The sequence below is a fragment of the Bidens hawaiensis genome, unplaced genomic scaffold, assembly GCF_021521415.1.
Source record: "Bidens hawaiensis isolate Kalapana, Puna unplaced genomic scaffold, B.hawaiensis_p1.1 tig00047146_1, whole genome shotgun sequence".
Taxonomy (NCBI): Eukaryota; Viridiplantae; Streptophyta; class Magnoliopsida; order Asterales; family Asteraceae; genus Bidens; species Bidens hawaiensis.
The window spans coordinates 81,893-103,915 of record NW_027506026.1 but is presented as its reverse complement, the minus strand read 5'-3'; the positions used below and the strand labels follow the sequence as shown (position 1 = coordinate 103,915).

Here is a 22,023-nt window from a genome sequence, read left to right as displayed (position 1 = left end):
TTGGAGTGCTGCTCGAGTCGTAAAGGTTTATAAAGCCGAACAAAGGTAGGCATAATAGCCAAATGAATATAATAATAAAATATTATAAAGGCTTAAACCTTAAGTCGAGGTTATACTCGATACCTCGTTAAAAGAAAAGAAAACATAACAAAGAAATGAACAAAAGATAAGATATTGAATATTGATAAATATATATGTGTGTAAGTATATATTCTTTGTTATGAAATTATTATTTAACGAATAAATAACTATTCTTAATTAATAAAAGAAAAATAATATGTTTCTTACAGAAGAAGAAACGTCGGGTTTTAAATTGGGGTGCAAATGAGCCGAGCTGCTCGCGAGCTACTCGAGATCGGCTCGTTAAAAAGCTCGTTCGAGCTGAGCTTTATCGAGCCCGAGCCCGAGCCCGATCTCAAGCCTAAAAATAAGCTCGTTTAATAAACGAGCCCGAGCTCGAGCTTTACTTATCGAGCTCGTGCAGGCTCACGAGCCTAAACGAGCCTGCCATTTATATATTTTTTTAAAATATGTATTTAATAATTATTAATTAATAAATATAATGTTATAAGAAAATAAATAAAAATAACTGAATACTATATATTCTTTTTACATAAAATTATAATAGAAAAAAATATATAAAGTAATAATAATTATATAAAAAAATAATTGATAAATAGTATACGAGCCGAGCCCGAGTCGAGCTCGAGCTTCAAAATCCATTCACGAGCCGAGCTCGAGCTTTGAAAATAGAGCTCGAAACGAGCCGAGCTAGAGCTCGAGCTTTGTGTAAGTTAAACGAGCCGAGCTCGAGCCTAGTCGAACTCGGGCTCGGCTCGGCTCGTTTGCACCCCTAGGTTTTATAAATAAACTAAAAGTTTATAATTACTTTTAAACTAAAGGTTTTCAAGTAAAAGAGATTGAACTAAAGGTTCATCGAGGTAAAGAATATAAAATAAGACTAAAGGTCTTAAGCCGGATTGTATATCCGACTAACAATTGGTTATACTCGTACTATAGGTGTGAGATAGCAAGGGAAAGACCCTTGGACGGTGTTGAAGCCGATCCCAAAGCGATAAGGTGAATACGCCCCCCAAACTTACACAAACTTATGTTTAAACAAGTCAAACATGTAATATGAAAATTGTTTACAAGGGACTATGTGTTCCTAAAATCGTTATAAATAAGAGTATACGTTTGTCTGGATCATTACATATGTGTTAGTACGCAGTGGGCACATCGCACCACGCCTGGTCGTAGGACACTTTCCCGCGGGAAGCACGACCATGTGTATACATACGGGTACTTAACTAAGTCGAACGCTGCGGTGTTTGCTGAGGTGACCTAGTGTAGAGGCTGGAGTTTATAAATGTGTTGTTTAACTTTGTTATTCCTAAGCCATGATGGGCCGAGGCAGGCGTAGTCTCGAGGGGTAATAAAGTAAAAGAAAATATTTTTGCGTCAGCGTGTTCACCAGCATTCGTTGCTGACGTATTTTCTTACATTTTGCAGGTGAACAAGGATAGCGCTTGGTGTGTCGAAGTGCTATGAATATCCAATGGCTCGGATTTGTTTTGTATAAACTTTAATATATAAATGGTGGTTTTGTAATTAAAACAAGTAATCTTTTAAACTTAAACGGGAATCTTTTATAATCCCGTCTTTTGTAATATTACAACTTTAATCCACAAGTTATAAAGTCTTCCGCTAATTAAATGTAACTCTGATTTATTTAAACTTGTGGTACCAACATAGGCGTCACACGCCTAGGCCGTATTTTGGGGTGTGACAAGTGTTGGTATCAGAGTCATCGATCTTAGCGAATTGGGTATCATAAAACAATACCCAAGATTCGATCCAAGTATAGGAATTAATTTATTATTTTTTTAGGGATAAGATAGGCTAGTAACCTTTTCTTTTCCCTCTTCATTCTAAACCACCCGAAATGTTAGATGTCATTCAAGGCTTATATGGAGAACTTTATGCGCAAAGCTAAAGAGGCTGGAATAGCCGACCCATTCCCCGAAGACAACATGAGTGATGGTTACTGTGAAGCGTACTTTGATCAAGATGTGGAACATGACCGAACTAAACCTGTGTACTACCCCGGAAGCAGACACTATCCAATAGACGTTCCCGATAGTCCACCGAAACTAAGAATTGAACCACCGAGACACTCAAGTTATCATCCACCAACAATACCCATGTACCAACCCTCTGAAGTACCGACGTACCATCCATCGGAGATCCCCACTTACCAACCATCAGAAATACCGCAGTACTACCCAACTGGATACCTACCAAATCCACACCCGTCCTATGCCTTTCTCTCAAATTGACCAGTAAAAGAAGAACCAAGATCCCCATCCTCCGATTGGATGCAGTGCCACTCATATCAACGAAGGTGGCATACCGGAAGCTCCACTGTTAACGAAGTCAATTCGCAACCCACTAATGGTGAAGGGTCATCCCGCGAATCAAGAATAAGGGTGATGATACCCTATGAAAATTTCAAAATGCCCCCGATGATCAAAGAGACCACCCAACATATAGAAGAGGAAGAACCTGAAGAAGAGGAAGAACCTATGGAGGAAGAGGAACCAGAAGAGGAGGAGGACCCCCAAGAAGAGGAAGATCCTGAGGAAGAGTTTGAACCGGAAGAAGAGCATCCCAAAAATCCCAATGAGATAACAACATCAATGGATGGATCACTCACTTCCCAAAACCCAAGCTACGGTTCTGTGGATCCATATATCCAATATCTCGAAACTCTCAAGAACCAAGCATCATCGATCTTCCCACCATTCCAAGGGGAGATTCCATCAATAGAGAGCAAGCAAATGAGATCCGAGAACAGAACAAAGCTGCTGTAGCTTTCTTCTACCTTTCATCCGACATGACTGACGTTCCGTATCCAGAACCAAGGAATCGTGATGAAATGGTGACGTTGGGTTATCGAGACCCACCTCCGCAATACGGATATCCCAACAAGTTCCCACAGTCGTATGAAGAACACTTGGATCGCGCTCTGCATGAGACAGACGATTGAAGAAAGAAGATGGCTGATGAAGGAAAGAAAAAGAAAAGGATGGGAGAGATGCTTCTTCACAAGTGCAACAAATTGACAAAGGTTGTGAGAAAGTTTTTGAGGGATTGAGGCAGTGTTGATGAGGGATATGAAGAAGAAGTTGTGTGTAATATAGTCTTGTATGTTATGTGATATATGTGTGTAACTGAAACGTTCTTGAAATAAAGATAGGATGATCAATATATATATATCTATCAAACGATATATATATCTGTGTGAATGTATGTATTGTGAAATAAATATATATATATATATCTTGTGATATATATATATATATATATATGAATGTATAATAAAATATATGTTTAATAAAGGAAACGTTGTTAAAATTTCAGATATACAAAAAAGATATATTAAAAAGAAATATGTCTGAACAAAGCAACAACAACGAAAATGCTAGAAAAGAAAAAGAGAAAGAAATAAGAAAAGAAAATGGGAAAGACCCCGTGAATAAACAAGATAACCCAATACCCGAAAAGTATATGAGTCAAATACAAAAGATGATTAAGGATGTGGTTAGAGAAGAGTCTATGGCTAGGTCTCAATCGAAAAACTCAAAACATTCTCATTCCGTTAATCCTTCCCGAAAATCCGTGAAATCCCATCCAAAACCATCCCATGTCAAGGAAAGTGTTCACGAGTCTAACGCTGATGGTGGGGTTATGCAAGAGTTCAAGAAATTAAAGATTAGTGGGTGTTCGTTCAAGGATTTCAAATAATATGGATCAAAGGAGTTCCATGGTGATAAAGGAGCCATCACAACCGTGAGATGGCTTGAGGAAATGGAAATGATCGTTATAACAAGCAAATGTTCTAATGAGGAGAAGATCTAATACTCCGCCTTGATGTTCAAAGGAGAAGCGCTCGAGTCGTGAATACGATGATTATGAGCAAGGGGAGAGAGGTGATGTACAATCTAAGTAGGGATGAGTTCAAGGCTATGTTGATGGGAAAGTTTTGTCCCATGCATGAAACCGACCAAATCCAAACCAAGTTCTTGAATCACAAAGCCGTTGGAACAAACCTTCGTGAATACAACACGAAATTTCACGAATACTATCGATTGGTTCCCCGGTTGGTTACTCCTGAATTTAGCAAAGTGACTACCAAGAGAAATTCGTGACATGGTAAGATCTCACTTACCACAAACCGCCGACTCCGCAATGGAATTGGCTGGTTACTTGATGGGCGGAATGATCCGCAACAAGGAAGAAGATAAAAAGGTTGTGTCAGTCAACGACCAGAGAAGGACTGGAGGAAATAATCGATTCAAATGCAAGGGCGTAAACCAAAACCGATTCAATTCAAATGCTACGTTATGCAAAACATGTAGAAGGTATCACAAGGGTCGATATAACTTCGCTCCGCCTCCTAAAGTTTGTGAGTCATGCAATCATACGGGTCATGCGGCTGCTGACTGTTGGAAAAAGAAGATGACGTGCTACAATTGCAAAGAGATGGGCCATCTTAGTTTCGAGTGCCCAAAGAACAAACCCGCGACTGGTGGTGTGGGTGGAAGTGGCAAGAGTTTTGTTTGATTCAGGTGCCAATTTGAGTTTTATAGATTATAGTTTTTATAGTCTATTAAACGAACCTTTAACAAAGTTAAATAAAACTCTAAGCGTCGAGACTGCTAGCGGTGAAATCGTTAAGATCTCCGAAGCCCTTGAAAACGAAAAAATTTATTTAGCCGGTTATATTCTGCCTATCCAACTCTTACCAATGGCACTTGCTGGTTTTGATATTGTACTTGGTATGGATTGGTTATCCGATAACCATGCTCGTATCATCTACAATAGCAAAACCATTGAACTTCAAGCCCCCGATAAACGAGCCATTCGAATTGAAGGGGACAAAGACGCTGGAAAAGTTAGCATAATTTCCATGATTAGGGCTAACAAATGTTCAAATCAAGGATGCTTAGCATTCATGGCCTACGTCACTGAAGAATCAAAGCCAAAGGAGATAAAGGGCGTACCTGTCGTCTCTGATTTTTCTGATGTCTTTCCTGATGAACTTCCCGGAAGCCCTCCCGATTGTGAAGTAGAGTTTAGGATCGACCTTATTCCCGGTACTGCTCCGATCACAAAAGCTCCATATCGCTTAGCGCCAACTGAGATGAAGGAGTTAAAGAAACAACTCGATGAGCTGCCTGAGAAAGGTTTCAGTTCGTCACCATGGGGAGCGCCAATCTTATTCCTCAAGAAAAAAGATGGATCCATGCGGATGTCTATCGATTACCGTGCATTAAACAAAGTTACAATCAAGAATCGTTATCCACTCCCTCGAATAGATGATCTTTTTGACCAACTTCAAGGTGCTAGCTTCTTTTCTAAAATCGATCTCCGTTCCGGCTATCACCAACTCAAAGTTCAATCCGAAGATATTCTGAAAACTGCCTTCCGAACAAGGTATGGGCATTATGAGTTCACCGTTATGCCATTTGGACTTACTAATGCGCCATCCGCGTTCATGGACATGATGAATCGTATCTGCAAGCCTTAGTTGGATAAATTTGTGATCGTATTCATCAACGACATATTGATTTATTCTAAGTCTAAGGATGAACATGAAGTCCATCTTCGAACTGTGCTCGAAATTCTTAGAACCGAGAGAAGTTATATGCTACATTTTCCAAATGTGAATTCTGGTTACACCAGGTACAATTTCTTGGTCACATCATTAATGTCAACGGTATTCAAGTCGATCTTGCTAAGATTGAAGCTATCTCTAAGTGGGAGATCCCGAAATCGCCAACCGAGAGCAGAAGTTTCTTAGGTTTGGCTGGCTACTACCGTAGGTTCATTGAAAATTTCTTTCGTATAGCCGTTCCTCTAACCTCCTTAACTCGCAAGAACATCAAGTATGAATGGGGATCGAAACAACAAGAGGCGTTCGATATACTTAAATAAAAACTCACCCAAGCACCTATACTGGCCTTGCCAGAAGGTACTGAGGATTTTATTGTCTTTAGTGACGAGTCCCATTCTGGTTTAGGATGTGTGCTAATGCAACGCAAGAAAGTAATCGCATACGCCTCTCGTCAACTCAAAGTACACGAGAAGAACTATACGACTCACGATCTAGAGTTACGCGCCATAATCTTTGCACTTAAGATATGGAGGCACTATCTCTATTGTAACACCCCGTAACCGCAGCGGAAACGTACACGGGATGCAACAGACACATCTGATATCAACAGCATTGCTTATAAAGAAAATACCACTACATTAATTTATAACATATTACATTGTTGCGAGTTTCATTACTGTCTAGGTGTTACACACATATTTTACCGATAAGACATTAATAAATTCATTACAAAACAAAGAGCAGCAAGCTTCCAACAGGTAGCACAGATAGTTAAGCACACATCAATCAATCCAACTTGGGCATACCTAGAAAACATGTAAAGAAAACGGGTCAACTACGAATAGTTGGTGAGTTTCACTAATTTAAATAAACACTGACAAATCATTTTAATAATCATTTATTAACAATATAATCATGCTGGGAACTATGTTACCCCAGAACATTTCCAATAACTTTCTGGGAACTATGTTACCCCAGAACAATAATAACCCCTGGGAACTATGTTACCCCAGAACAATAACAACCCCTGGGAACTATGTTACCCCAGAATAATAATAACCCCTGGGAACTATGTTACCCCGGAACAACAATAACCCCTGGGAACTATGTTACCCCAGAACAATAATAACCCCTGGGAACTATGTTACCCCAGAACAATAACAACCCCTGGGAACTATGTTACCCCAGAATAATAATAACCCCTGGGAACTATGTTACCCCAGAACAATAACAACCCCTGGGAACTATGTTACCCCAGAATAATAATAACCCCTGGGAACTATGTTACCCCAGAACAATAACAACCCCTGGGAACTATGTTACCCCAGAATAATAATAACCCCTGGGAACTATGTTACCCCAGAACAATAACAACCCCTGGGAACTATGTTACCCCAGAATAATAATAACCCCTGGGAACTATGTTACCCCAGAACAACAATAACCCCTGGGAACTATGTTACCCCAGAACAATAACACATTATAAACATTTTATATATTCTATGCATCAGTCCATATATATATAAATGTACAAGTATTTCCATACGATCGGTATGTACTTAAATACTTTAAATAAGACATGTTTTCCGCCCCGGGAAAATATAATTAAAACAATTCATTAAAAGGGGCTCGTGAAAACTCACCTTGTTGTGAGTCGGTGAGTAATATAAGGAACAGCTACGTGCCTGGATCTGTAATATAATATCTAGTCGTTACTATATAATTCCCATAACTTAAATACGTATCAATCGGTACATCTGGGAACATTGTTAACCCAGTACTGTACTCGATTCGGGGACAATGTTAACCCCGTGACACTTCTAAGGACTCAGATTGACATTGCTTAGAGTTTGACAGTCAATTTAGTTAAGGTGATGAAATTATAGCTCGGTTTGACACCCCGTTTGGCCGTGGGGCCCATTTCCGGTATTTCGGTGCCGAAAACGGTAAAATCGGGTAAAATTACCCAAATCATCCGAATTATTTTCGGATGATTTATTTTTACTTAATTTACTTAGATTTATGAAATAGTCTATTTTTAGAGTTTTCATGTACCAGTCAGCTCGCTTATGCGAACTTTGCCGGTTTACACGTTTTAAGCTTTAAAAACTTGTTTTTATGTTCTTTTTAGCACAAATAATTACCCGATTAGTCTCGGGTCTTGAAATTTTGCACAAAACTTAATTTGACAGAAAGGAATTTTGTAAAAATTTTCCAGATTTATTTTCTTATATTTATATTTATTTATCTATTTTTAAATCTTATTAAAATACTAAATATATCAAAAATACCAAAACACTTTAGAAAAATCCCAAGTTTTTCTGGGATGATCTTTATCATCCTCATAACTTTCTGGAATTTTCCCAGATTTATTTTCCTACATTTACATTTATTTATCTATTTTTAAATCTTGTTAAAACACTAAATATATCAAAAATACCAAAACACTTTAGAAAAATCCCAAATTTTTCTGGGATGATCTTTATCATCCTCATAACTTTCTGGAATTTTCCCAGATTTATTTTCCTAAATTTACATTTATTTATCTATTTTTAAATCTTGTTAAAACACTAAATATATCAAAAATACCAAAACACTTTAGAAAAATCCCAAATTTTTCTGGGATGATCTTTATCATCCTCATAACTCCCTGGAAATTTTTCCAGAATTTAAAACTTATTTTTCAAGCCATTTTCACCCAAAACCGAGCTAGAAAGCCCTAGAACTCGTTTCACCGAAAAGCCTACTTAGGCTTTTCCAACTGAGCTCAAATTTTGTGGGTGACTTTTATATGATATAAAAAGCTTATCTTAAATTTTCCGGAATTTTTCATCATGTTTTGCTATTTTTCACTATTTTTGGCCAAAACCGAGCATTAAATTCACCAAATATTCATCTTTTATCCAAAAATTACCAAAAATTCACAGATCTCATATTTTCATGTGTAGATCATCTCTGTGAAATTTCGTGACCCGACTCTAAGCACACGTAAATCTGTCCATTTTTCATAAACACACGAAAACCGAACTATTTTGTGTTTTCTAGCTTTAGATCGCAAGGATCTCGGTTTCTAGCCTTTGCTAGCCGCTAGATACAACACTTACAAGCACATCAACACCACACCAAGCAAACTATACCAACAATCAAACCATTTCTTTCAAAGTGTCGGTTTTTAAGTAAAAACAAAGGTTTTAACCGTAGAAATCCATTCCCGACTCTTTTTACTCATTTCTTGGACCAAGATCCCTTGTATAACATGTATACATCTCTTGATCATGCAAGAGTCGGTTTCATCTCGGGTTTTCACCCATCTTTCACATGGAAACTCATTTTTACAAGATTTCAACCGTAAAATTTTATTCTAAACACTTTTAACTCATTACTTGGATCAAGATCCTTTGTATAACTTGTATACATCCCTTGATCATACGAGAACCGGTTCCATCTCGGGTTTTCACCCATATTTCACTTGGAACCTTCCTTTTCTCAAGATCATGGAGTTAGAAGTTGGATTCAAGCATCAAAACATGTTCATACCTTGTGATTTTTGGTTAAAAACTCAAGAGCTTGGATGTATGTTTGAAGATTTGAGAGAGTTTGTGTGAAATGTGTTGAAGAAAAAAGAAAATGATATGAATGATAATAACACAAGGACCGATCGGTCCATAAGGTGGATGGGGGTGGGCCCCACACATCAATTCTAGGCCACACATTCGGATTACGCAATCCGGATAATGTTGTGGATAATCTGGTTCAGTTCGTTTCTCGTTTAGACTCGTAATTCGGCTTAAAACGAGCATAAAATGGTTGTTTTTCGGGTCAAAAATAAAATTTACATAAAACTGATTTAAAAACTTTAAAAACTTAACCCATGACATTAAAACATCATATTATCGATATTTGTGCATCTTTTTCGGTTTGATTGATCGTCTCTTGCTTGGTTTGGTGTTAAAGGTTTCGTTTAGCGTACCGACGTACCATTAAATCGAAATCCTTTTTCTGTGCTATAATTTACTTATCCCGAAGCATTAATACTTCGTAAATATCACTAAACATTATATACTTCGTCTATGATGAAACTCCCGATCCGTTCGGGTCTCAATAACCGATTATTGATTAATTGTAATTCCAATACGATTCACTATATAATTGAGTATGATTCATACTGTGAACCATATAAATTCGTATCAACGTGCTATAACTCATATAATCAATATTAAATAACACGTAAATAGTATATTCCGGCTAGGGTATACCTGAATTTGCCGGAATCGTTACATCTATGGAGTAAGATTTACTGTGTACACCGATCATAAGAGCTTAAAGCATATCTTTGATCAAAAAGAGCTTAACATGCGCCGACGACGATGGATGGAAACACTCAATGACTATGATTGTGAGATCGTTTACCATGAAGGCAAAGCCAACGTCGTGGCTGATGCCTTAAGTCGCAAGGAACATGAGAAGCCAAAGAGAGTCCGTGCGTTGCGGATAGAAATTCAAGTCTATCTTTTCGAACAAATCAAATCTGCCCAAATTCAAGCGATCAATGACAGCCAAATCTTCGACGAAAAACGTAACGACACCATTGACTCGCTAGTCAAGGGTGACGATGGTGTCCTTAGACTCGGTAATAGAATTTGGGTACCAATCGTTGGGGTCACGGTGGCTTCCACGATGCCCCAAAACACCACGGCACGGTGAAAACTGTCATTTTTGGTCAGTTGGACTGTGGCCCACGGTCCAAACCGTGGCCCACGGTGGAGCTCTTTCACATTTTCTTGTTTTCTTCATATCTTTTTCGTTTTAACTCTGTTTTCTTCACCGTTTTCGCCCACGTTCTCGTGATTTCATCCTCTATCTCCTCATACCTGAAAATAACCACACAACAGTAGTTATCTAGTTCCCATGAAATTAACACTTAATGCATAGATTTTTATATCATTTAAGCTCGCTTACGGGTCATACTCCGATGCACCCGTCAATCCAGAAACCCTAGACGCCCTCCACATTGCAAACTTTGCAGAAACGATGGCCATTATGCAAGTGCATGACCCAGTCTCTCCACTTATGCACAAAGACCTACTCCGCTTGATGCAAACCTTGCTCAGGCATTTCATGCTCAGTGCAACATAACCTAGAACACTCCAGAATGGGCTTCCGACTTGGGGGCCACTGCTCATATGCTTCAATCCATTGATGATCTCAATGAGTCCCGTGTCGATTCGGGTAATACTCGTGTTACATTCGGTAGCGAACAATCTCTACCCGTCACCCAAATTGGTAACAGGAAAATCAATAACATACCATTACATAATGTGCTTGTTGTCCCAAATCTTAAAAAAAATCTACTTTCCATTAGTAGATTAACGAACGATTCACCTGTTGATGTTCTTTTTTCTAACAATTTCTTTCACATTCAGGATCGAAAAACGGTAGCGGTTCTCGCTAGAGGCACTTGTGACAACGGATTTTATGTGTTTTCACAAAGTCACAAGTCGTTTGTTACCGCTTTTGTTGCTCCTCATCTTCGAGCTTCGTTCAATAAATGGCATAGCCGTTTAGACCATGTTTCATTTTATATTATTTCTGTTTTATGTAAACTTGGACATGTTTTTGTCAAGTCTTTATTACCCAAACCGGGTTTATGTTCGTCTTGTCAATTATCCAATGCACATCGTTTACCTTTCAATGAAAATAATAAACGATCCTCACACATGTTGGATTTGGTTCATTGTGATCTTTGGGGTCCCGCGCCCATATCATCCACCGATGGACATTTGTATTATGTTATATTTGTTGATGATTTTACACGTTTTACTTGGTTTTACCCATTAAAGTTTAAAGCAGGATTTTATAATGTCCTAGTCTCATTTCTAAACTTTGTTCAAAATCAATTCACATGTAATGTAAAATGTAACATCCCCAAAATTTTGGTCCAAATTTGACAAGTTAGTGAAGTTGAAGAATCAAAATTATTCTATAAAATATGAGAAAAATTAAATAAAGAAAATAAAACATTTTATAAGGAAATAAAATATTCCATAAAGGAAGTTATCTCATGTTAAGGATATGGAATAAGGAAATTTCATCCCACATTGAAAGATGCAAGAAAGTGGTAGCATTCCACATGGGTATAAATAAGGAAGTTAAAAACCCATCCCAAATGGAAAGTGGTAAAGAAATGGAAGCTCTTTATAAGGAAGAGATTTTCCATATTTATATTCTTATATGCCTAGCATGCACCCAGTGGTCCTAGCGGAGGGTGCGAAGCACCCGACGCACGCGCACACTCACGGGCATGGGCGAAGGGCGAAGGGCGAATGTGGCGCTTTGATGGCGCACTTGTCACTTCGCAAGCTCGCATCGCTGCGAGCCGCTTTAAGAGCCGCCTTAGTATTTTTGGACAACGAGAATTAGACCAGATATGACAAGCTACTAAAGTACAGGGACTGAATATGAAAAATAATTTCCAGAGACCCATCGCACTACGCGACGAGTCCAAGAAGACGGCCATCGCGTACCGCGATGGGCCGTGATGACTCAGGGACACGTGGCAGCACGACGGGACGCGTGGCAGAATGTACGCGTCGCGCTACGCGACGGAGTCAAGGAAGAATCCCATCGCGTACCGCGATGGGATCCAAAATCAGCTATAAAATGGGAGGACACGAGCTCATTCCCCACACACCTATCCATTCTCTCTCTAGATTATCTCTCTAGAATTACTCTCTCACTACCTCGGTTTCCGTGCCGACCAGACAATCATCACCTCGTAATATGTGCCACATACCGACGATGCCTCGAAGTACGTGCCACCCAAAAATAACCCGACAATCTATCTCGAAGTACGTGCACAACACGACGGCCACCATATGTTGCCTTGTTTTGCGTGCCAAGCATCGTAGTGCGTGCCAAGCTCTAAAGTTCCAACAGTTTATGCTCTAGAATGCGATAGAGAGTGGAGGTACTGCTCAATCAATCTTAGGTAATCAAACTCCGAATGCCCGTGAAAGGTAGGGGTTCTACCTAAGTTATTATTTTATTATTATATGGCTTATACCACAGTCAGGGATATAGCCCAAACCTTGATCAAAATTATGTTTACATAAGATTTAAACATACAAAGGATTATAGTAATGTTTCTTTACAGTTAAGAAACATCAATGTAGGTTCCCAGCCGGATCTACACGAGATATCGCGTTCTACGTAGGTGCGGAATCCCTACGTAAGACGTTTCGAGCGTAGAAGACAAAACGATTAAACACGTTACAATAAACACAAACCCGTTATATTGCAACCGTAAACACGTGATACAAAGATCACCAAATACAGACTCTCTCTGACTCGTTCTCTGACTAATGAACTCTTTCTATTGTCTATATGTTAACTAAGCCGTAACCTAGTTTATATAATCACGACAACTTCGCCTGGCATGTTCAGGCGAAGTTGTCACTAACTTCGCTTGTCTAACAAGTTCGCCTATATCAGCGAACTTGTTAGCAACTTCGCATACATACAAACTCAAATCCAAACGACTCGATTACAGACACTAGGCACTGAACTACTGACATCATGTACCAACAGACTCCCCCTTGGCAGTAGCTTCATCTCTTTATCTTCAAGCATGTGTCTTGTAATCTTCAACGACTTTGCATCTTCATCTTCAAGCATGAACTCCTTCGTGTACACAAACTGATACAATTCTTTGATATTTCTTCGCTTCGTCTTTCCAAGCAGGAATATAAAAGATCTTCTTCTCATTCAGCACCTGCAGATCAGCTTGCGACAAGTTCACTAGATGCATCGGATCATAAACTCTTAGCAGCTCTTGTTCATCTTCGTCTTCCATCACTGCTTCAGCTGTTTCACAATCAACATACCACCACTTTAGATCTTTGAGCACATCCTTGGGCATCTGTTTCATCGGCACTTCTTTAAGGCACCGGATCGGCTTATACTTCATAATCATCCAAGGTTTACCATTAGCTCTCAATCCACGATCTTTGTCTTCGATAAGTTTTCCCTTTTGTGGTTTCAACAGCTCAAACTTCTTCTCTTTTATACTTTCCTTCCAAACAATCTTCCCAATAACTCTAGCCATATTATCATCACTTCGGTTTATCAATCCCAATCTGGCTAAGTCTTTCACTTCACATTCTGGCAGTGTATTCAACGATCTTAAAAGTCTTTTGAAATACTGAACACCATCATACCTCTTAATAACAAAGAGCCTCAACTGCTCATCGTATATCCAGCAAATAATCCCCTTTCTCGCTTCAGCATAGCCTCTAATGTTGTAACTCTTCTTAAACATTGTAGGGACCGCTGGTTTCTTCGTTTTGACGAACCACTGAGCATAGCCTTCTTTCCATCTAGGCTGCTCTTCCCATTCAGTCTCATCATTCCCAATCTCTTGACTCATATCTACGTTCTCGACTTGCGGTATCTCATGCTCCACATTCTCCTCTACTATCTCTCCCTCTTCAATATCATTATCAATAACTATCTGTTCACCAATCTTCTTTATCTCATCCACCGGTAATACATCATCATCACCAATATAGTCATCATCCATCTCCTCAACCTCCACTACCACCACTTCATCATCACCAGCTGCAGTTGTCGACTCCCCCTGAGTTGTGGAAGTTCCAAGAGCTTGATCAGTTCTTGGCAACTCACCACCTGCATCTTTCGATGCATTGGGATCATCGTCTCTATCATTGAGTCTCTTGGTCCTCAACTCATCGCCTTTACAGCTCGTCTCCCCCTGAGATGCCAAGAACTCCTTCAGAGCATTTATGATTTTTCCATGTTCTACCAGCAGGGACGACAGCATCTGATTCTCTGCAACAAGGCGTTGAATAGCCTGGGTCTGGATAAGATTAATCCTTGACTGCTCTGCCACGACCTGTTCAAGTGTTGCTATTCGTTCTGAGTCTGATAAGGTTGCATCAAAATCAAACCTCAGATGTGATATATCTTGAGTGTACTGAGGAGGGATTTCCGATGTAACCGGGACCTCAGAAGTAGGCAAAGACGTAACCGCAGGTGGTATCGTCACCGATAACCCTGCAGTAGCCACAACCGTCGACTCAATAAAGTGTGCCACGACAGTCGGCGGCGGCAACGAAACAATCTCCGGAGTCGGTAGTTGGAATGAAGTTGGTGGGAGGCCAAAGGCAGATGAGGTAGCCACCACGGGAACGTCCGTGGCGCTTCGCCTTGTAACCTGTAATGATGAGGGAACCATTGTCATACCGGATAGTGCGGGTGGAGTGAAACGTACCACCCTCGAGCTCTCACCAGCTCCAGATCCTGCACCTATCCGTTCCCTTCTTGATCTGCGTATTAACTGTTGTACCTCTTCCTCATAATCTGACTCGCTATCATCATCAGTTCTCTTTCTTTTCCCATGAAGCCGTTCATGTGTTACCAAAATCCTTCTTGCCTCATCAGAACCAGCCACCGTAGCAGCTGTCCTAGTAACATTCACAGTCGACACCCTCTCACCCGAGACTTGCACATACTCCTCTGGATCCACCCGTTCCATATCAAAGTAGCCTTGACCTCCAAACTCAGCATCAAGGTCAACGTTCTCCTCCGGTGACACAACAGGTGCAGCAGGTATAACTTGAGGTGCTCCTGCCTGTTGTGGTGCCGGGTCCCGAAACTCGTCCCCTCGAGCAAGTACATACCCCGGGTTGATTAAGTACCCAAACAGTGGAGTATGCCGAGGACGGAGCTCAGGTTTGCTCCTCGCACTGGAGTATCTACATTGGGCGAAGATCCGCTTATTCACACTTTCAACGTATCTTATTGGGCGGCGCTGAGGTAGCGTTGGAGCAACATGATTCAAGATCATCTGTAGGAATCTTGGATACATGATGAATCTCTCACGCGCCATCGCCCTTCTCTGACGATCAATCTCATAGAAGACCATCTGAATAAAGCTGTATCGCTTGTTGTAAGTCAGAGCAGTCATCGCTGACTGCATGGTCGCGCCCATGCCATCAGTGCCCGCCTTTCTCCCTGACATGCATACAATCATGACATGCATGAGAAAGCGCCACTGGTCAAGCAAAAACCCTTTCCTTCTCTGCGTATCCCCCAAGGGACCAGAGTATCCCATCCTCAAAAACGCTCCATCACGGAAAGGAGCCACAAACTCTGTCGGGTCATCCCTCGTCTCATTTCCAAACCGTAAAGCCGCCAGGATCTGTTCAGAAGAGAACTGAACAATCTGATTGTTGACTGTTGCGCGCATCACCGTGGGCTCGACTCTACAGTCATATTCCACGGTCTGCCAAAAATCCTCAATGTTGGGCAAGGATATCGGCAGTGTTGTAGTGATCGCGTGGAATATACGCGAGCGTAGTAAGAATGTGATGATTTCGCGGAAATCATCAACTCTGCTCGCCTCCGGGTCTAATGTTATATACATGTTGTGACCCGGGAAGAACTGTCTCTGGTTATCACCACCGTCATCTCCGCCTGCACCACCTACAGCAGCCATATCTGCATCAAACAGACTAAGTTAGATACACGTCAACGCAAATCACAAGTTCGCCTGTTACCATGAGCGAAGTTGTGATTTATTCTGTATAGGCGAAGTTAGAGGTGGGGCGAAGTTGGGAAACAACTTCGCTTCAACTTGAACTTCGTCTGATAACAGTTAAGTAAAAAGGTCCAGGCGAAGTTAATGATAACTTCGCCTAACCACAACATCGCCTCATAAACTGTTTCAAAATCTATAATCAGGCGAAGTTAAACCTCAGGCGAAGTTACGGATAACTTCGCCTAAACTGTAACTTCGCCGAATTCGAATCGGCAACAATTAGGTTTGTCGAACGACGTGTAGATGATGAAATTGGAGATCGAGGACTCCGTAACACATGATTTTATGAAGTTTTAGATGTTCAGGTATATTACGAACACGTAATAACAAGCTTGAAATCGGGTGTTTAATGTTTCGAAAGATGAGGTCGATAATCGAGTCGAAACGACCGATGATCAACCTCAAAAACAAAGAGTATATGAAACTATAAACCCTATACACCTTTAATCGACTTAGAACAGAGAAAGAATGAACACAGAAGATTGAGATCGATAATACGATAAGTTCGCTTAGGTTTCGGAGGATAAGTTCGCTTAGGTTTTTGAAAAAATGATACTGTTTGACCTTAAAACTTCTTTATATAGGGTCAAAATTTGACAGGCGAAGTTATGGATAACTTCGCCTATTGCAGGCGAAGTTATGGATAAGTTCGCCTATATATGAAAATTTTCAAAACAAACCCCTATAATTTGAACAATTTGCAATTAAGTTTTAAAACAACCTTTAAAGAATAAATGATACGATCAAGACCAAGTAACCAGGTATAAAATCAAACAACTACATAAGCAGAAAAAAAAAAATTTTAAATAAAATACACGGGATCAAATTTCAGTCTTGATAGGGACTACCATGTTTTAAAAAAGATCCGAACAGGAATCATACTAACTACGTGAATGTCACACAGATCCGTGTTTAGCTATATTATGACATAAAGAAACAGGTTGTAAGCAGGTAAATAACTTAGAATGGTTTTCATCGTTTCTGTGATACGGGTTAGGTTCAATTAAGCTCAAAATTTTAAATGGGCAACAACTCAGAGATTATGATACCTCCTATTTATTCTCAAAGCGTATTTGGCTTTCCCCAAGTCACCCCGAGTTGACTTCGACCCGTAGTGTCTGATTAAATAGTAGTAACTCTTCGATCCTTGGACTCTTAATCTCGTTCTCTATCTTGCACCTTGATTGAGAAGTCTAAATATTATGAACTCTAGAATGTCTCAAATTTTTTTTTTTTTTTTTTTTTTTTTAGACATTTACACAACTTCAGATAAACTACTGCAAGTCCCGAATCTGGATCACTGCAGTTTCTTGACACGCTATCTTCACGGGAATCAGAACACTCACGGGCTCGTGTATGACTGGGTAATCGCTTTTCTGCCTATCATTCGGAAAGATATATATGGAGACATACACAACTCATAAGAAGTTTCCACATAAAATCAAGTAGATTTAGTTAGTATCACTTCTACTTCTACGCACCATAAAAAGCTACCATGACATACAATGACTGTTCTAAAGTCTTTTAGGCCTTATAACTTCACTAGATAAGCACACAGAATCAGTATATCTATCACTTTCCAAGGTTGGATCAATTTTCTGTTAAACATAGTAAAGATACTTCTTACGAAATAGTAGACTTGAAAAATAATTTCATCTCCCAAAAAATTTTTAACTTCAATCGCCCCGATTAAATTGAAGTTTTTAGGTAAACGGCTATCCCGAAGATCCAAAGATAAGGAATTGGAGTCGGGTTTTTCGAAAAATCAAAAGGGGAAATCAAGAAACAAGTTGAATCAAGAATTGGTTCATTGTCATGGTGAAGCTATGGGTTCATGTAAATTGCCTAATTTGAGCAAGAATTACAAGAAAGTTTGCAATACTGAGTGTGATTCGGAGAATTCAAGTCCTGTTTCCGTTCTTGAATTCTCGGGTAATCAAGAAGCTTCATATTCAGGTTTGATTCTTTAAAGATTTTCTTTTTAGTTATAAACTTTATAAAGGGGTAGCGGACGTTTGCCTTATGTTTAGATGTAATTACTACTTTTTAAATAAATATATTTTTTGTTTGTTTTCAAATTAATGTATTGAAAAGTAGTAATTACATCGAAACATAAGGCAAACGGACAACAAGTTGCGTTGCTATCCGCTTTTGAATTGCAGGAAAATTACAGACTTGATGACTTTTATGATATGGGTAAGGATTATGAAATAATTAAGTATGTAAATATAAAAAAAAAACAAAGGTTACAAAGTTATAGTCTTGGTGACTTTTATGATATGGGTATGGATTATGATATAATTAAATACGTTAGATTAAAAAGAAAAGTTATAAAGTTACAGTCTTGGTGACTTTTATGACATGGGTATGGATAACTTGCAGGAAAAGACGAATCGCAGTCAAAAAATTCAAATTTCAGGAGGAAATTAAGAGGTGATCTTGACAAGAATGCACCATCTCCATTATCATCATCATCACCATCATCTTCAAGTACTAGCAGCTGCAATTCGGTGGATGATGGTGAAGAATTATGCAGACATGATAAAGAATATGTTGGATTCGAGAAGAAGAACTTTGTGGGTGGAGAATCTAAGGAAATGTGGGATGAAATTTGTAAAATGGCTGAAACAGATGTGATTGAAAGGTGAAGACTTTGGAGAGATTGGGGTGTGTCTTGGATTGCAGATTCTTGACCAGTTGATACTTGAACTATTTACGTTAACATGAAAACACCTTTGATTTGTAATACTGCTTTGTTTATATTGTTTACACCTAAAGTGAGTAAACTTCTAACAAAACTCGTTAACCGTTTTAGATTTCGATAACAAGAATTTAGATTAGTTGCACAAGACTTGTATCATGTTTTTATGTTCTTTTGCATTGACTTCACTGGTTTTCCGATACAAGGAAAAAGAAAGAAAAGATTTAAAGGCATGACAAAAGATTTGATTGTCAATTTGTCATGGCCTTAAAACCTGATCTTTCAAAGAAATTATATCGAAGTTGACTTCTAGAAAAAAGTCAAACTGACATGGTTGGAACCTAAATTCAGAGGTTTATGTCATACTAAAGAATGGAATGAAAGAATATTCTTGTAAAAGATATATCAAAGTGACAACATAACATCGCATGTTATCATAGATTGTTCTTGTCAAAGACATATCAAAATGGGATTTTTAATGTACAAAATTTCAGAATAATGTTCATAGTCCTAAGTATGTGAGATAATGGTAGTTGACATTTAGTTCCATAAAAGTGTTAGCAATTGATTACAAGGCACTATGAGTTTCAAAGTTTTAAATAACAAGTATTTCTTTGGGATCTTTATTGAAAAAGACATACATGGAAGTTTTGGATTTCCTCAAGAAGTTAAGGGGAAAAACACAAGATAGACCCATGGCTCCTACATTTTGCATACTGGCGTGTGAACGGTAAGCCGATTATTCAACTAAACACGTTTAATTGAGTGATCTTATTGGCAAGTAACCAAAACAACACTCATGAAGAGAACAACATACAGGTGAAAGTGTGAAAGGTATGCAAACACTTAAAAACCTAAAACTGCTGCAACCACAAATCTAGATAGAATCTACAAAAGTTTCAACCAATTTATTTTCGTAAAAAACCATACGCCGTTGCCGGGGATCGAACCCGGGTCACCCGCGTGACAGGCGGGAATACTTACCACTATACTACAACGACTTGTTTGATTTACTCAAAACAATATAGACCTTTCAACGTTTCTTGTTTAGACATAAAGAGGACTTTTTACCTATAGGACTACTTATTTTACTTCAATTATTTATGTATCAAATGAAAAGAAAATGAATATGATCAAAGTTCTTTTGAGTTGTAAAGTTTATTATCATAAGTAATTTTTGTGACATAACTGTTACATTATTTATTCTTTTCATAATCATTGAATTTCAGATTTCTTGACTCATTTTTAAACTTGGAAATAATTTTTTTTTCTTTTTAATTTCACTGTGTATTAGTTATTGTACACTAAATTAGCATATTTCTCTAACGGACATCGATGTCAGAGGCGGTTATGTGACAGCTAAATCAACAGTTGAGATCAAAGCTATAATTTCACACTTCATGACTAAAGCTTAAATGTTTACATATCATCCGGAAGATTAAGGTTAGCACAATTTTCTCTTATTTTGATGAAACTTTTGGACATTTGGATGTTGAAATGTTGATAGGTTTTCAAGCCTAAAAGTTTGCTTTAACTAAACCACATCTTAGTCCACTATTGGTTTCTTTTTTCATACAATTAGCCCTTAAAATAATCAACTTCATACCATTCTCCGGGTTGGTGGAACTGGGCCAGAGATCCAGTTCAATACCTCTTGGGTTCTTACCCCTCTCTGCAGGGCCCTTATGATAGGCCCAACATTAATGTCACTTAGGGCTGTTCAAGAATCGAGCTGAACCGAGCGAGCGCCTGCTCGAACTCGGCTCGAATTGAAACCGAGCGGCTTGGTTCGGTTCGAATTTAAAGAAACGAGCAGAAAAGTCTTGCTCGAACTCGCTTGATTTACAACCGAGTGGCTCGGTTTTGCTCGATTTGGCTCGAATTAAAAAAGAAATAATATTAAAAGTATGCAACAATCGAGTTAAACTGAACAAATAATACATCAAAATCAACCACAACCAATTGCATAATAAGAACTAAACAAAAGGAAATGCATGAAATAATTAAGGTTGCTTGCAACGTGGGTGAGATGCACACAATTCAAATCGCGGCTCACAACATATCAATACGAGATAACGAACTTGCTGTCACGTTTTTGTTGCGTCGATTTGATTGGGGTTCTGGGATGAGCGGCCGGAACGGGTGGAGGCGATTTTGAATTGTGAATGAAACAAGGAGAAGATAGGAAGTCAAGAAAAAGTAGAGGTTGATTTTAGTTGTTTTATTTAATTTAACTGGGCTTTTGTATTTGTATTGGGCTAGATTATAATGTTAAATGTGTGGGCTTCATTTAACATTTAGAAAATTATATATATATATATAGAGTCAGTTTAAACATAATACTTCGAACCTCATCGAGCGAACCTACATATAATTATATAATATATAAAATCAATTAAAATATTCGAGCCAAACCGAACCGAGCATACCTTTGCTCGTTGCTTGGCTCGTTTGCAAACCGAACCGAACGGAGCGGCTCGTTTACATTCGAGCGAAAAAACGAGCGAGCAACTTTCGAGCGAGCGGCGAGCGAGTTCGAGCGACGAGCGCTTTGGACGGCCATAAATTGTCACTTGTAAATTGGTTTTGTATACACTATATACAGTAATATAGAGGTGCGTTTAATTATAAAATAAAAGATATGTTGAGAATCATCTAACTACACACATATCTTATTTAATTAGGAATTTGTGTTCAATACACGGGTGCATGTCACCGGATTATTGTTTCTGAAAATCAACTAACTACATAAACACAATTGAACTAAAGTGGTTCATGTGGTTCTCAACATATTTGAGCATGCCCTTATGTATAACTAGAACGCGGAGATTTCATGTCATCAAGAACCACATGAATTTAAAAATCGAATCAAATCAAAGTAATAAAAGCTATTAGAAGAATATTACACTAAGAGGATGGTTGATATCACTAAAAGAGAAAGTGCATGAGATGAGATCCAGGCCTGCCTTTGTGTTGCACGAATTTATGATGCTTTGCTTTGCTTTGCTTTTCCAAGCATGTGGC

General features: G+C 38.8%; 1 non-coding gene across 1 annotated transcript; it reads right to left on the bottom strand.

Annotated features, from left to right (window-relative positions):
• Positions 1-19,928: 19,928 nt before the first annotated feature.
• On the bottom strand, positions 19,929-20,000 carry TRNAD-GUC (transfer RNA aspartic acid (anticodon GUC)). The gene has a single exon. It is a non-coding gene; the product is annotated as a tRNA-Asp (tRNA).
• Between the last annotated feature and the right edge of the window lie 2,023 nt (positions 20,001-22,023).